Genomic DNA, 13,812 nt, shown 5'->3' on the forward strand with positions numbered 1-13,812 from the left:
GCTGAATCTGCTATATCATGATGCTATGTAAACCTGCTTCTACAAGTCATTCTATGCATAATCTGGAGATGTTCACTAAGGATGATTTGTGATACATGTCATGCTCTATCCATACATTCCCTGGTTGCAATTATAGCCTGCTGAAGCTTGTTGTATTCTTGCTCCAAAGTTGCTAAATAATGTTGATGTCAGCCTGTTAACATTAAGTTCAGTTTTGCCATGTGTTTTGCTAGTGATCCATGCACCCTATGAACTTGTTCTTGCCATGCTTAGCTTCCTAAATGTGTCTTCTTACTGTTGGTCACCTTGTTATGCCATGTATTGATCCGTGGTGAGAGGTATAAGCTCACCAACATGCCTACTTATTGTTGTTCCTGCCATGTTTGAATCTGTAATATCTTTTGCCATGTTTACATGGGTGCCATCATATGTTCTGATCCTTTTTGGCTCATGGTCAGTAAAGGACTTTTGTTCTATGCATTTAGTAGTATCATGACATGCCTTTGTTTGCCATGTTAAGTTCCTGTAACATATTGTTTGATAGCTCTAAACATTGCAATCTGGTGTTATTTCTGCAAAGTCTGAAACTGATATTATTTGCTATCTTGCCATGTGTTTTGGAGCATGTTCTAGTGATTTCTGGAGATATCTCAGTGTTCATGTTTTGTCATGCTTTACCTGTACATCATGCCCATGCCTTTTTTATCATGTTGAGCTGCTGTAGCATATTGTTTTGATGTTTGCAAGATGCCTAGTTCCTGTTTTGGACAGCTTGTCCTTTAAACTTGTTTCATGTATGTGTGTTGAACCGTTGCTCCGTTTTGAGTGTGCTCTATATGAAACTTGCTTGATTTTGCATCTAGTTTCATATTATCATGTTGCATCCTTGTTTTGAGGTGTTTGCTTGATGTTTGTATGCATTTTGCATCAATGCCATGTTTAACTTGTTTTGCTCATATCTTCTAGGTCGTAGCTCCGAACTAGATGAACTTTATAAGTAACCTGACTAGAATCGCGTGTAGATCCTCTTGGTGCTCTTTAACTTGCTGTTTAACAACTTGAACATAAGGTTTATTCAGATCTGGACCAATTTCGAAATTTGCATATGAGGAGTTACCGGAATTGTTATATGTTATTTCCGGCCTTATTTAAACTTGCCTTGATGTGTTGCTCTTGTTTGCATCATCTCTTGCCATGAGTAGCTTAATGTAGCCTTGTCATGCATCATACTTGGTTGAGCATCATGTCTTGTATATGTGTGGTGTGTTTACCATGTTGTGTTCTTCTCTCGATAGTTCCCGTTTCGTTGCGATCATGAGGATTCGTTCGTCTACGCTTGGTTCGTCTTCGTGGCGTCATATTCTTCATAGACTGGTTCTTCTTCCTAGTGGGATTTCAGGCAAGATGACCGCTACCCTGGATCTCACTACTATCATTGCTATGCTAGTTGCTTCGTTCTATCGCTTTGCTGCGCTACCTACCATTTGCTCTTCAAGCCTCCCAAATTGCCATGTCAGCCTCTAACCTTTTTCACCCTTCCTAGCAAACCATTGCTTGGCTATGTTACCGCTTTGCTCAGCACCTCTTATAGCGTTGTTAGTTGCAGGTGAAGTTGAAGATTGCTCCATGGTGGACAGGATTATGTTGGGATATCACAATACCTCTTATTTAATTAATGCATCTATATACTTGGTAAAGGGTGGAAGACTCGGCATTATGCCTGGTGTTTTGTTCCACTCTTGCCGCCCTAGTTTTCGTCATACCGGTGTTATGTTCCCGGATTTTGCGTTCCTAACGCGGTTGGGTGATTTATGGACCCCCTTGACAGTTCGCTTTGAATAAAACTATTCCAGCAAGGCCCAACATTGGTTTTACTATTTGCCTCACCACCACCTACCTTTCCCTTGGGAGTAATTAACCCAAGGGTCATCTTTATTTTAGCCCCTCCCCCCCCCCCCAGGCCAGTGCTTGTCTAAGTGTTGGTCCGAACCGAGCAGTCTGCGGGGCCACCTCGGGGAAACTCGAAGTCTGGTTTTACTCGTAGCTTGACTTATCCGGTGTTGCCCTGAGAACGAGATATGTGCGGCTCCTATCGGGATTGTCGGTGCATCGGGCGGCTTTGCTGGTCTTGTTTTACCATTGTCGAAATGTCTTGTAAACTGGGATTCCAAATCTGATCGGGTCTTCCTGGGAGAAGGAATATCCTTCGTTGATCGCGAGAGCTTATCATGGGCTAAGTTGGGACACCCCTGCAGGGTATAATCTTTCGAAAGCTGTGCCCGCGGTTATGCGGCAGATGGGAATTTGTTAATATCCGGTTGTAGATAAGTTGACACCAGATCCGAATTAAAACGCATCAACCGCGTGTGTAGCCGTGATGGCCTCTTTTCGGCGGAGTCTGAGAAATGAACACGGTTTATGGGTTATGTTTGACGTAAGTAGGAGTTCAGGATCAGTTCTTGATCATTGCTAGCTTCACGACCGTTCCGTTTGCTCTCTTCTCGCTCTTATTTGCGTATGTTAGCCACCATATCATGCTTAGTCCCTGCTGCAACCTCACCACTTTACCCCTTCCTTTGCCATTAAGCTTTGCTAGTCTTGATACCCATGGTAATGGGATTGCTGAGTCCTCATGGCTCACAGATTACTACAACAACATTTGCAGGTACAGGTTATGTGATGATCATGATGCGACCTTCTATCCTTGGTGGGACCTTCGAGTTCCTTTAGGATAGGGTCGCATCTTGGGCATGACAGTAAGGCATTAAGTAAGATGACATGATGTAGAGGAATTAACTCAAGCAATATGATGAAAACCCCATATTTTTATCCTCGATGGAAACAATTCAATACGTGCCTTGTTGCCCCTACTATCACTGGGAAAGGACACCGCAAGATTGAAACGAAAGCTAAGCACTTCTCCCATTGCAAGAAAAACCAATCTAGTAGGGCAAACTAAACTGATAATTCGAAGAGACTTGCAAAGACATCAAATCATGCATATAACAATTTAGAGAAGACTCAAATAATATTCATAGATAATCTGATCATAAATCCACAATTCATCGGATCTCGGCAAACACACCGCAAAAGAGTACTACATCGAATAGATCTCCATGAACATCAAGGAGAACGTGGTATTGAGAATCAAAGAGAGAGTACAAGTCATCTAGCTGCTAGCTATGGACCCGTAGGTCTGTGTTAAACTACACACGCTTCATCGGAAGGGCAAGAAGCCCTCCGTGATGGAATCCTCCTTCGGGAGGACGCCGAAAAAGGCCCCTAGATGGGATCTTATGGGTACAGAAGGTTGCGGCGGTGCAAAAGTGTTTTCGTGGCTCCCCTGATGGTTTTGGGGTATAATAGTATATATGGGCGAAGGAATTAGGTTAGGAGACCCACGAGGTAGGGGACGCCCCCCCCCCCGGCACACCCTCCACCCTCGTGGCCGCCTTGTTGCTTCTTCGACTTCATCTCCAAGTCTCCTGGTTTGCTTCAGGTCCTAGAAAGATCATCGTGAAAGTTTTCTTCCGTTTGTACTCCGTTTGGTATTCCTTTTCTGTGAAACTCTAAAACAGGTAAAAACAAAAACTGGCACTGGGCTCTTGGTTAATAGGTTAGTTCCAAAAGTAATATAAAATAGCATATAAATGCATATAAACATCCAAAATAGATAATATAATAGCATGGAACAATTAAAAAATTTAGATACGTTGCATACATATCAAGCATCCGCAAGCTTAACTCATGCTCGTCCTCGAGTAGGTAAATGATTAAAAACAGAATTTTTGATGTGGAATGCTACCTAACATATTTATCCATGTAATTCTCTTTATTGTGGCATGAATGTTCAGATCCGTAAGATTCAAAACAAAAGTTTAATATTGACATAAAAACAATAATACTTCAAGCATACTAACAAGGCAATTATGTCTTCTCAAAATAACATGGCCAAAGAAAGCTTATCCCTATGGAATCATATAGTCTGGCTATCCTCCATCTTCATCACACAAAATACTCAAATCATGCACAACCCCGATGACAAGCCAAGCAGTCGTTTCATACTTTTGATGTTCTCAAACTTTTTCAACTTTCACGCAATACATGAGCGTGAGACATGGACATAGCACTATGGTGGAAGAGAATATGGTCGTTGTGGAGAAGACAAAAAGAGGGAGATAGTCTCACATCAACAAGGCGTACCAAATATGGAGATGCCCATCAATAGATATCAATGTGAGTGAGTAGGGATTGCCATGCAACAGATGCACTAGAGCTATAAGTTTATGAAAGCTCAAAAAGAAACTAAGTGGGTGTACAACCAACTTTCTTGCCCAAGAAGACCTAGGGCATTTGAGGAAGCCAATCATTGGAATATACAAGCCAAGTTCTATAATGAAAAATTCCCACTAGTATATGAAAGTGAAAAAAATAAGAGACTCTCTATCATAAAGATCACGGTGCAATTTGAAGCACAAGTGTGGAAAAAGGATAGTAACATTGCCTCTTCTCCATTTTTCTCTCATTTTTTTCTTTTCTGTTTTTTCTCTTTTCTTATTTTTGATTTTTTTCTTTGGCTTCTTTGGCCTCTTTTTTTTGGCTTCTTTGGCCTATTTTTTTATGTCCTGACATGGGACAATGCTCTAATAATGATGATCATCACACTTCTATTTTCTTAATTACAACTCAGAAAACTACAACTCCATGCTTAGAACAAAAATATGACTCTATGTGAATGCCTTCAGCGGTGTACCTGGATGTACCATGAATCAAGAGTGACACGTATGACAGAATTATCAAAGGTGGCTTTGCCACAAATATGATGTCAACTACATGATCATCCAAAGCAATATGACAATGAAGAAACGTGTCATAATAAACGGAAGGGTGGAAAGTTGCATGGAAATATATCTCGGAATGGTTATGGAAATGCCATAATAGGTAGGTATGGTGTCTGTTTTCAGGAAGGTATATGGTGGGTGTATGGTACCGGTGAAAGTTGCGCGGCACAAGAGAGGCTAGCAACGATGGAAGGGTGAGAGTGCGTATAATCCATGGACTCAACATTAGTCATAAAGAACTCACATACTTGTTGCCAAAATCTATTACTAATCAAAATCAAGTACTACGTGCATGCTCCTAGGGGGATAGATTGGTAGGAAAACACCATCGCTCGTCCCCGACCGCCACTCATAAGGAAGACAATCAATAAATAATTCATGCTCCAACTTTGTTACATAACGGTTCACCATACGTGCATGCTACGAGACTCACAAACCTCAACACAAGTATTTCCCAAATTGACAATTGCTCCACTAGCATGAATCTATCACCATCTTCATATCTCAAAACAATCATAAAAAATCAAACTTCTCATAGTATTCAATGCACTTTATATGAAAGTTTTTATTATATCCCTCTTGGATGCCTATCATATTAGGACTAACTTTATAACCAAAGTAAATTACCATGCTTTTCTAAAAGACTCTCAAAATAATATAATTGAAGCATGGGAGTTCATAAATTTCTATAAAATGAAGCCACCGCCATGCTCTAAAAAGAAATAAGTGAAGTACTAGAGCAATATTACCTAGCTCAAAAGATATAAGAGAAGCACTTAGAGTATTCTAATAAATCACGATTCATGCGTGTCTCTCCCAAAAGGTGTGTACAGCAAGGATGATTGTGGCAAACTAAAAAGCAAAGACTCAAATCAAGCAAGACGCTCCAAGAAAAACGCATATCATGTGGTGAATAAAAATATAGCCTCAAGTAAAGTTACCGATAGACGAAGACGAAAGAGGGGATGCCTTCCGGGGCATCCCCAAGCTTAGGCTTTTGGTTGTCCTTGAATATTACCTTGGGGTGCCTTGGGCATCCCCATGCTTAGGCTTTTGCCACTCCTTATTACATAGTCCATCAAATCCTTACTCAAAACTGGAAAACTTCACAACAGAAAACTCAACAGAAAATCTCATAAGCTCCGTTAGTATAAGAAAATAAATCACCACTTTAAGGTACTGTTGTAAACTCATTCTTTATTTATATTGGTGTAATATCTTTTGTATTCCAACTTTTCCATGTTTCATACCCCCCCCCCAGATACTGCCCCTAGATTCATCAAAATAAGCAAACAACATAGTCCGTAGCAATCTGTAACTCTCGAAATATGTGTGATCATAAGTTGACACTCTTCCAAACCCACGTTCAATATTATTGCAAACATTATTATCAATCTCATATTAATCATGGGGCTTAAATAAATTTTCAAGATCATAAGAAGAATCACCCCAATCATGATCATTGCAAGAAGTAGTGGACATAGCAAAACTAGCATCCCCAAGCTTAGGGTTTTGCATATCATTAACACAATTGACATTTAATTTATAGAATTCATAATAACATCATTGCAATCATACATCATTCAAGGAGTTGTCGTGAATCACTTTATAATTTTCTTACTTTAACACATCATCACAATTTCCGGATTCACGAATTTCAGGCAAAACCTCATAAAGATAATCTAGTGCACACAACTCACTAGCAATTGGTTCATCATAGTTGGATCTATTAAAAAGATTAGCAAGTGGACGAGGATCCATAAACTTTTAGCAAGCGAAGATGCAAGCAAAAAGAAGGCACATGGTAACAAAAGCGAAACAAAGATCGAACGGAAGAAGGGCGAAAGATATGGCAAATCTTTCTAAAAATCATTTTCGAAGTGGGGGAGAGGAAAACGAGAGGCGAATGGCGAATAATGTAATGCAAGAGATGAGAGTTTATGATGGGTATTGGTATGTGTTGACTAGGCGTAGATCTCCCCAGCAACGGCAGCAGAAATTGGCAAGTTGACGGGAGACAAATATTGACTTGACTTGGCATAAATATCCCCTGCAACGGCGCCAGAAATTCTTCCTGCTACCTCTTGAGCTTGCGTTGGTTTTCCCTTGAAGAGGAAAGGGTGATGCAGCAAAGTAGAGTAAGTATTTCCCTCAGTTTGAGAATGAAGGTATCAATGCATTAGGAGACAACGCACAAGTCAAAGAATACCTGCACAAACAATCAACAGACTTGCACCCAACGCGATAAAGGGGTTGTCAATCCCTTCATGGTTACTTGCAAAAGTGAGATCTGATAGAGATGGATAAATGGTAAAGTAAATATTTTTGTTATTTTTGGTTTATAGACCGGAAAGGAAAAGATTGCAAAATATTAGATCAGAAACTAGTATGATGGAAAAGAGACTTAATATGGTGGAAAAGAGACCCCGGGGGCCATATGATTCACTAGTGGCTTCTCTCAAGATAGCAAATAATACGGTGGGTGAACAAATTACTGCCGAGCAATTGACTGAAGAGCGCATAATTATGGCGATATATAAGGCAATAGTCATGAACATAGGCATCATGTCCGTCTCAACTAGACTGAAACGATTCTGCATATACTTCTATTACTCCACACATCGATCGACTCCTGCCTGTATCTAGATTATTAAGTTCATAAAGAACAGAGTAAGGCATTAAGTAAGATGACATGATGTAGAGGAATAATTAACTCAAGCAATATGATGAAAACCCCATCTTTTTATCCTCGATGGCAACAAATCAATACGTGCCTTGCTGCCCCTACTGTCACTGGGAAAGGACACCGCAAGATTGAAACGAAAGCTAAGCACTTCCACCATTGCAAGAAAAATCAATCTAGTAAGCCAAAATAAACTGATAATTCGAAGAGACTTGCAAACATATCAAATCATGCATATAAGAATTCAGAGAAGACTGAAATAATATTCACAGATAATCTGATCATAAATCCACAATTCATCGGATCTCGGCAAACACACCGCAAAAGAGTACTACATCGAATAGATCTCCAAGAACATCGAGGAGAACATTGTATTGAGAATCAAAGAGAGAGCACAAGCCATCTAGATACTAGCTTTGGACCCGTAGGTCTGTGGTAAACTACACACGCTTCATCGGAAGGGCAATGGTGTTGATGTAGAAGCCCTCCGTGATCGAATCCACCTCCGGGAGGACGTCGGAAAAGGCCCCTAGATGGAATCTCACGGGTACAGAAGGTTGCTACGGTGGAAAAGTGTTTTCATGGCTCCCCCTGATAGTTTTGTGGTATAATAGTATATATGAGCGAAGGAATTAGGTCAGGAGACCCACGAGGGGCCCACGAGGTAGGGGGCGCTGCCTACCCCCCTAGGCGCGCACTCCACCCTCGTGGCCGCCTCGTTGCTTCTCCGACTTCAACCCCAAGTCTCCTGGTTTGCATCTGGTCCATGAAAGATCATAGCAAAAGTTTTATTCCATTTGGACTCCGTTTGGTGTTCTTTTCTGCGAAACTCTAAAATAGGCAAACAATAGAAACAAGCCCTGGGCTCTAGGTTAATATGTTAGTCCCAAAAACAATATAAAATAGCATATAAATGCATACAAAACATCCAAAATAGGTAATATAATAGCATGGAAAATTCAAAAATTATAGATACGATGGAGACATGTCACGGACCGCTCTCACGGTGACAAAAGTTATAATTTTGGAGCGATTGTTGCACGTAGGTTGCAGCACAGTGCTGGTACTGGATATTTCTATGGTGGAATTTATGCCACATGTTTAGCAAGGGAGCTGGGTGTTTCACCTTTGCCCTATGATCCTATTTTACCCACGCAGTACCTAGACTTTGATGCTATGAAACGTAATAAGATCCTTAGAGGTGAACCCCATAATTTCACTTATAAATTATTGTTTAATAAGGACTCCGTGGTTGACACATATTTACCTGCACCTGCTCTCTTTAATGTTCACAACGGGGGGAGATATTATGTTCTTGAGAGCGAGGCCCGAGCTGATAACACAGCGGTTGTGGCTGCACTGCGGCTGAGGCATCTGGACCGAGAGCCTCCGTGAGCTACCACTCCAACCATTACGCAGGCTACCTACTGATTACCAAGTTAGGCTAAAAGCTTAAGCTTGGGGGAGTACGTATTTCCACAGACATTACATTCATGTTCTCAAATTTCATTCCAATTGTCGTTGTTCACACTTTATCATTTTATTATCCATGTTAAATTTATTTTCTTGCTTTCTTCTTGTGTGTTTGAAATTTTTTGAGAAAATCCAAAAACATATCTTGCTTCTTTTTGTTTTTTCTTCCTAGTTTAAATTGTTGTAGCACTAAAAAGGAAACCTAAAAAGATTTCCTTGTTCTTCTTTTACTTGTTGGGAGCTTTCCCGTGTAAATAGTTTATCTCATCTTTGCTTTCCCTTTTTATTTGCTTGTTTACGAAAAAACAAAAACTCCAAAAAAATCAGTGTGTTTCTCTGATTTTTTTTCTTTTTATTGAGTCGTGCCGAGGAGAAGACCACGATGAAAATGTTGAGTGGCTCTCATATGCATTATTGAGTCATAACGCACTATTATTATTTTCAAATCGTTTGGTTGTGCAAGTGAAAGGCAATAATGACGATATTCGATGAACTGGTCGTGGCGGAGAGAAACGGGTATGAACTCGACTTGTTCTGTTTTTGTAAATATGTTGAACCTAGTATCCATGAGTTAGCCTATTATGATCAAACATGTTTGCAATGACAATTAGAGATTATAGTTTCTCATGCCATGCATAAGTAGCTAGGAGTGGATAATGATTTATCTTGGATGTCAACATTGCATTAAAATGATTGTGATGTAGCATGATGATATGGTATCCTCCTTTGAATGTTCGAGTGGCTTGATTTGGCACATGTTCATGCATGTAGTTGAATCAAAACCACAATAGCCTTTATGATATTTATGTTCATGGTGTTCATATCCTACTCATGTTAGTATCCAATGTTACTTATGCATAATGCATGTTCATGACCGTTGTTTCTCTCTAGCTGGCCGCTCCTCAACCTATTTGCTAGCCTTCGCCTGTACTAAATGGGAATTCTGCTTGTACATCAAAAACCTGAAATATAATTTATTCCAGATGAGTCCACCATACCTACATATATGCGGTATTACCTTGCCGTCCTAAGTAAATTTGCATGTGCCACCTCTAAAAATTTCAAGTAAATATCATTTTTGTGTGCCTGGATTGTTCATAGAGCGATAGGAGGTAGTTGGTATCTACTATGCTAAGCAGGTTATTCTCAGGACGGGTGTTTATTCACTCATCATTGCACGAGAAAATGAGCAGTAATAGGGATACGCAGTCCCAAATTGCAAAAAGACCTTACAAATAATCAAACAAAAACTCCTATGCAGCAATAACCTTTACTTTACCGCTTGGGAACCGCTACTAATGTGTTTTTAGCACGGGAGATATTGATACTACGATATATGTTACTATCCTATTATGAAGACCATAACATGGACTAGCGACATATGCATATTGCTAGTTTAATTTACTTCCCACTATGACCGTCTTAATCAATATCTTGAAAAGCAGCTATCCCGATCTTGAACTAAAAAATGTAGCATGAGCCACTTAGCTGAGAGCATCCAATGCTTGATGACTGAAAAGGAGCAATTAATTAACAGATGGTTACCATTACCCCCTGCCCCCCACCCCCATACCTGAAAAGGAGCAATTAATTAAGAAAGGGATTCCCCTCGTGGTATGCACACGACAGAAATGCACGATTCCCAGACGATGCATGCAAAGGTCGGGCACAACTATCATCCCTGAAGTAGTTTCGTTTCCCCACCCCGCCAAAGCTGAAAAGGAGCAATACACCACCCACCAACCGCCCCCCCCCCCCCCCCCCCGAGAAAATGAGCAGTAATAGGGATACGCAGTCCCAAATTGCAAAAAGACCTTACAAATAATCAAACAAAAACTCATATGCAGCAATATCCTTTACTTTACCGCTTGGGAACCGCTACTAATGTGTTTTTAGCACGGGAGATATTGATAACTAATGGTTGCAAAGTAAACAAGAAGGGTGCATGTCTCAAAATTTCAATTACCTCTGTTTTAAAAACATGAGCTCTGGCACCTCTGCAAATCACTACTTCCCTCTATGAAGGGACTATGTATTTACTTTTATGTTGTGTCATCACCTTCTCAAATAAGCGCCAGAACGTAAGAGCATTGTTGTCATGCTGATGCATTGTGTGTAGATAATGTTGGGTGTATCATGACTAGATCTTTTTTTACCATGACTTACAATGTTTAGTTGCTGCTTGAACTTTGAAGGTGCTCTGCATTTATATTTTGGGGTCTCAAAAATGGCTAGCGAGATACCACTATTATCATATTGTATCATCGGGTTTGGGATTATTTAGTTCTCGTAAGATGACTTATACACCTAAACGGAGGAAGTAACAAAAATAAAGGTGTTTGTGTAACATAATTGTTAGCATAATGCAACACACTCAAAGCAAATAAATCTACATATAAATAAATAAAGCCTTCCATGATACTACGATATATGTTACTACCCTATTATGAAGACCGTAACATGGACTAGCGACATATGCATATTGCTAGTTTAATTTACTTCCCACTATGACCATCTTAATCAATATCTTGAAAAGCAGCTGTCCCGATCTTGAACTAAAAAATGTAGCATGAGCCACTTAGCTGAGAGCATCCAATGCTTGATGACTGAAAAGGAGCAATTAATTAAGAGATGGTTCCCATTACCCCCTGCCCCCCACCCCCATACCTGAAAAGGAGCAATTAATTAAGAAAAGGATTCCCCTCGTGGTATGCACACGACAGAAATGCACGATTCCCAGACGATGCGTGCAAACGTTTCCCCACCCCGCCAAAGCTGAAAAGGAGCAATACACCATCCACCAACCGCCCCCCCCCCCCCCCCTCCCCCTCCCCTTCTCTCTCTCCTCGGCCAGCCATCAATAAGCAGAAGCACGCCGTCTAGTTGCTTCATTTGCTCACTTCGCCGTGCCCTGCAGCTGTTATTTCATCCATCTTCAGGTTAGCCACTAATTAAGCATCTTTATCACTTCAATTTGTGTCCTCAACTCCTGATTGCCTTACATGATAAGCTGGCCGCCAGCTGCTTCATACTTCCGTAAATTTCTATGTTATATGTAAGCCAGTGGCTAATCCCATACATCACCCCTTTTTCCCCGGATCTGGTCCTTGCATTTACAATTTTTAGATGTCTTTTCCACGGACATGTCTTTCTCACAAAAAATAGCCCTACGCTCTGTTTGAACTAATCCTTTATGAAGCCAAATCCGCGTCGTAGATCATGCATGTTAGGAATCGCGTTCTGCAGTTTTGTTGATTTTTTACGCTAAAATATACGAAACATATGGAGAAAATCTATGTGTTAGAGTGCCCACTGAATTCAGATTGTTGGTCGTTCGATCTTACGAACTCAGCCCATCTCCTCCGCCCAAAAAACAATCATCGCCAAAGATCCTATCGCGTTGACTTCATTTGGCAAATACAGAAATAATCGAGCAGCCCCAGCGTCGCGGCTTCCGGTCCCGGGGCGACACTGGAGGCGACGACTCCGCCCCGTCCAACACTCTCCGCCACTCCTCCCTCGTCTCGCCGTTGCCTGTTTTGCCCGCTCGGATCCGGCGGCGGCATAACCGTTTCCCTCTCCTGCCTCGCTGGGGGCGCCGCTGGGATGTCGCATCTGGAGGCTTCTGACTTGGCGGAGATTGCACTTGCCTCCGATGGGGCAGCCGACGCGAGTGCTCGAGGCTCGATATCAGATCGCACTAGATCTGCCTGCTCTGGTGTCGTCGGTGGTTCGTACCCTCTATATGCCGCACTCGTCTATGAAGCCGAATACGGATTGTAGGTCGCTCATGCATGAAGGATTTCTGAGTAATTGCTAGGAACCCCGTTCTGCCTTCTCCTTTGTTTTTCACGCTAAAATTTACGAAAATATATCGAGCATTTATTTGTTTGAGAGCCTCCTAGCCAAATTTTGTCAGGGCATCTCCAACGCTAATCCACAAATCGAACACCACATCTGTCCATGCACTGGGACTGGCTAGTTCGTGCAAACGCATGCGGGAGCCTTGCATTCAACCATAACCGCATACATCTCAAACCAGATTTTATAAAGGAGGATGATTTTCATACAAACCGGATGATTTTCATATAAACCAGATGAAAACATTTACATTTCAGACATATTTCACCAAAAATATAGTGGACTAGGCTAGGCTATATTCTAACCTAGTCTATCGCGGGGTGCGGCAGAACCCCATTCCATGATATGTATTTCCTATGTCCGGCAGCTCGCTCATAGGACCGCCGTGAGCCCCGGAGGTATATGCTTTAGAGGGAGAGGCCTCCGCCCCTAGGAAGCACGGGTCAAGGTTGGTTTTTGAGAGTGGGAAGATGGTCACCATGGCCTACATAGGACCAAAGCGGCGGCGGCCTCCCACGGTCTACTATTCCTCGCTATCGGCAATGGCGGGCGTGCTGGCTTCGTTGTGGTGGCCGTAAACTTGGCCCGACGCTTCATCGATCTCCATGAAGGCGGTTTCTTTCTCCGCCCGTGTTGGCGTTCTCTTCCGTGTGCCGGCCTGGAGCGGAGCGGTAGGACAGGAGTAGGGCCTCTTGCTTGGCCACATATGCCAGGTTGCCCTTGTTGGCGTTCTCTTCCGCGTGCCGGCCTGGAGCAATTTGTCAGTTCTTCGCGAGCCGCCTTGGAGCGGAGAGCTGCTCCTTCGCGTGGCGGCCTGGAGCAACTGCTCTACAAACGTGGTGCCGGCCTGGAGCGGCAAAGGTGATGGAACGATAGTTGCTCTACTGGAAAGGTTGCTGGCAAGCCACCCAAATCCGGCGAGCTTAGTGGGCCACCCAGCCGGCCGCAATGCTG

The 13,812-nt window shown here is 42.0% G+C and overlaps 1 protein-coding gene across 1 annotated transcript in view; it reads left to right on the forward strand.

Annotated features, from left to right (window-relative positions):
• Positions 1-11,818: 11,818 nt before the first annotated feature.
• The window catches only part of LOC123043327 (uncharacterized), a gene marked incomplete at its 3' end in the record, with an annotated part of 49,943 nt that continues 47,949 nt past the window's right edge, over positions 11,819-13,812 (forward strand). Inside the window, exon 1 of the mRNA XM_044465745.1 lies at positions 11,819-11,936. The remainder of the gene's footprint in view (positions 11,937-13,812) is intronic.

This window comes from Triticum aestivum, chromosome 2B (assembly GCF_018294505.1).
Source record: "Triticum aestivum cultivar Chinese Spring chromosome 2B, IWGSC CS RefSeq v2.1, whole genome shotgun sequence".
NCBI lineage: Eukaryota > Viridiplantae > Streptophyta > Magnoliopsida > Poales > Poaceae > Triticum > Triticum aestivum.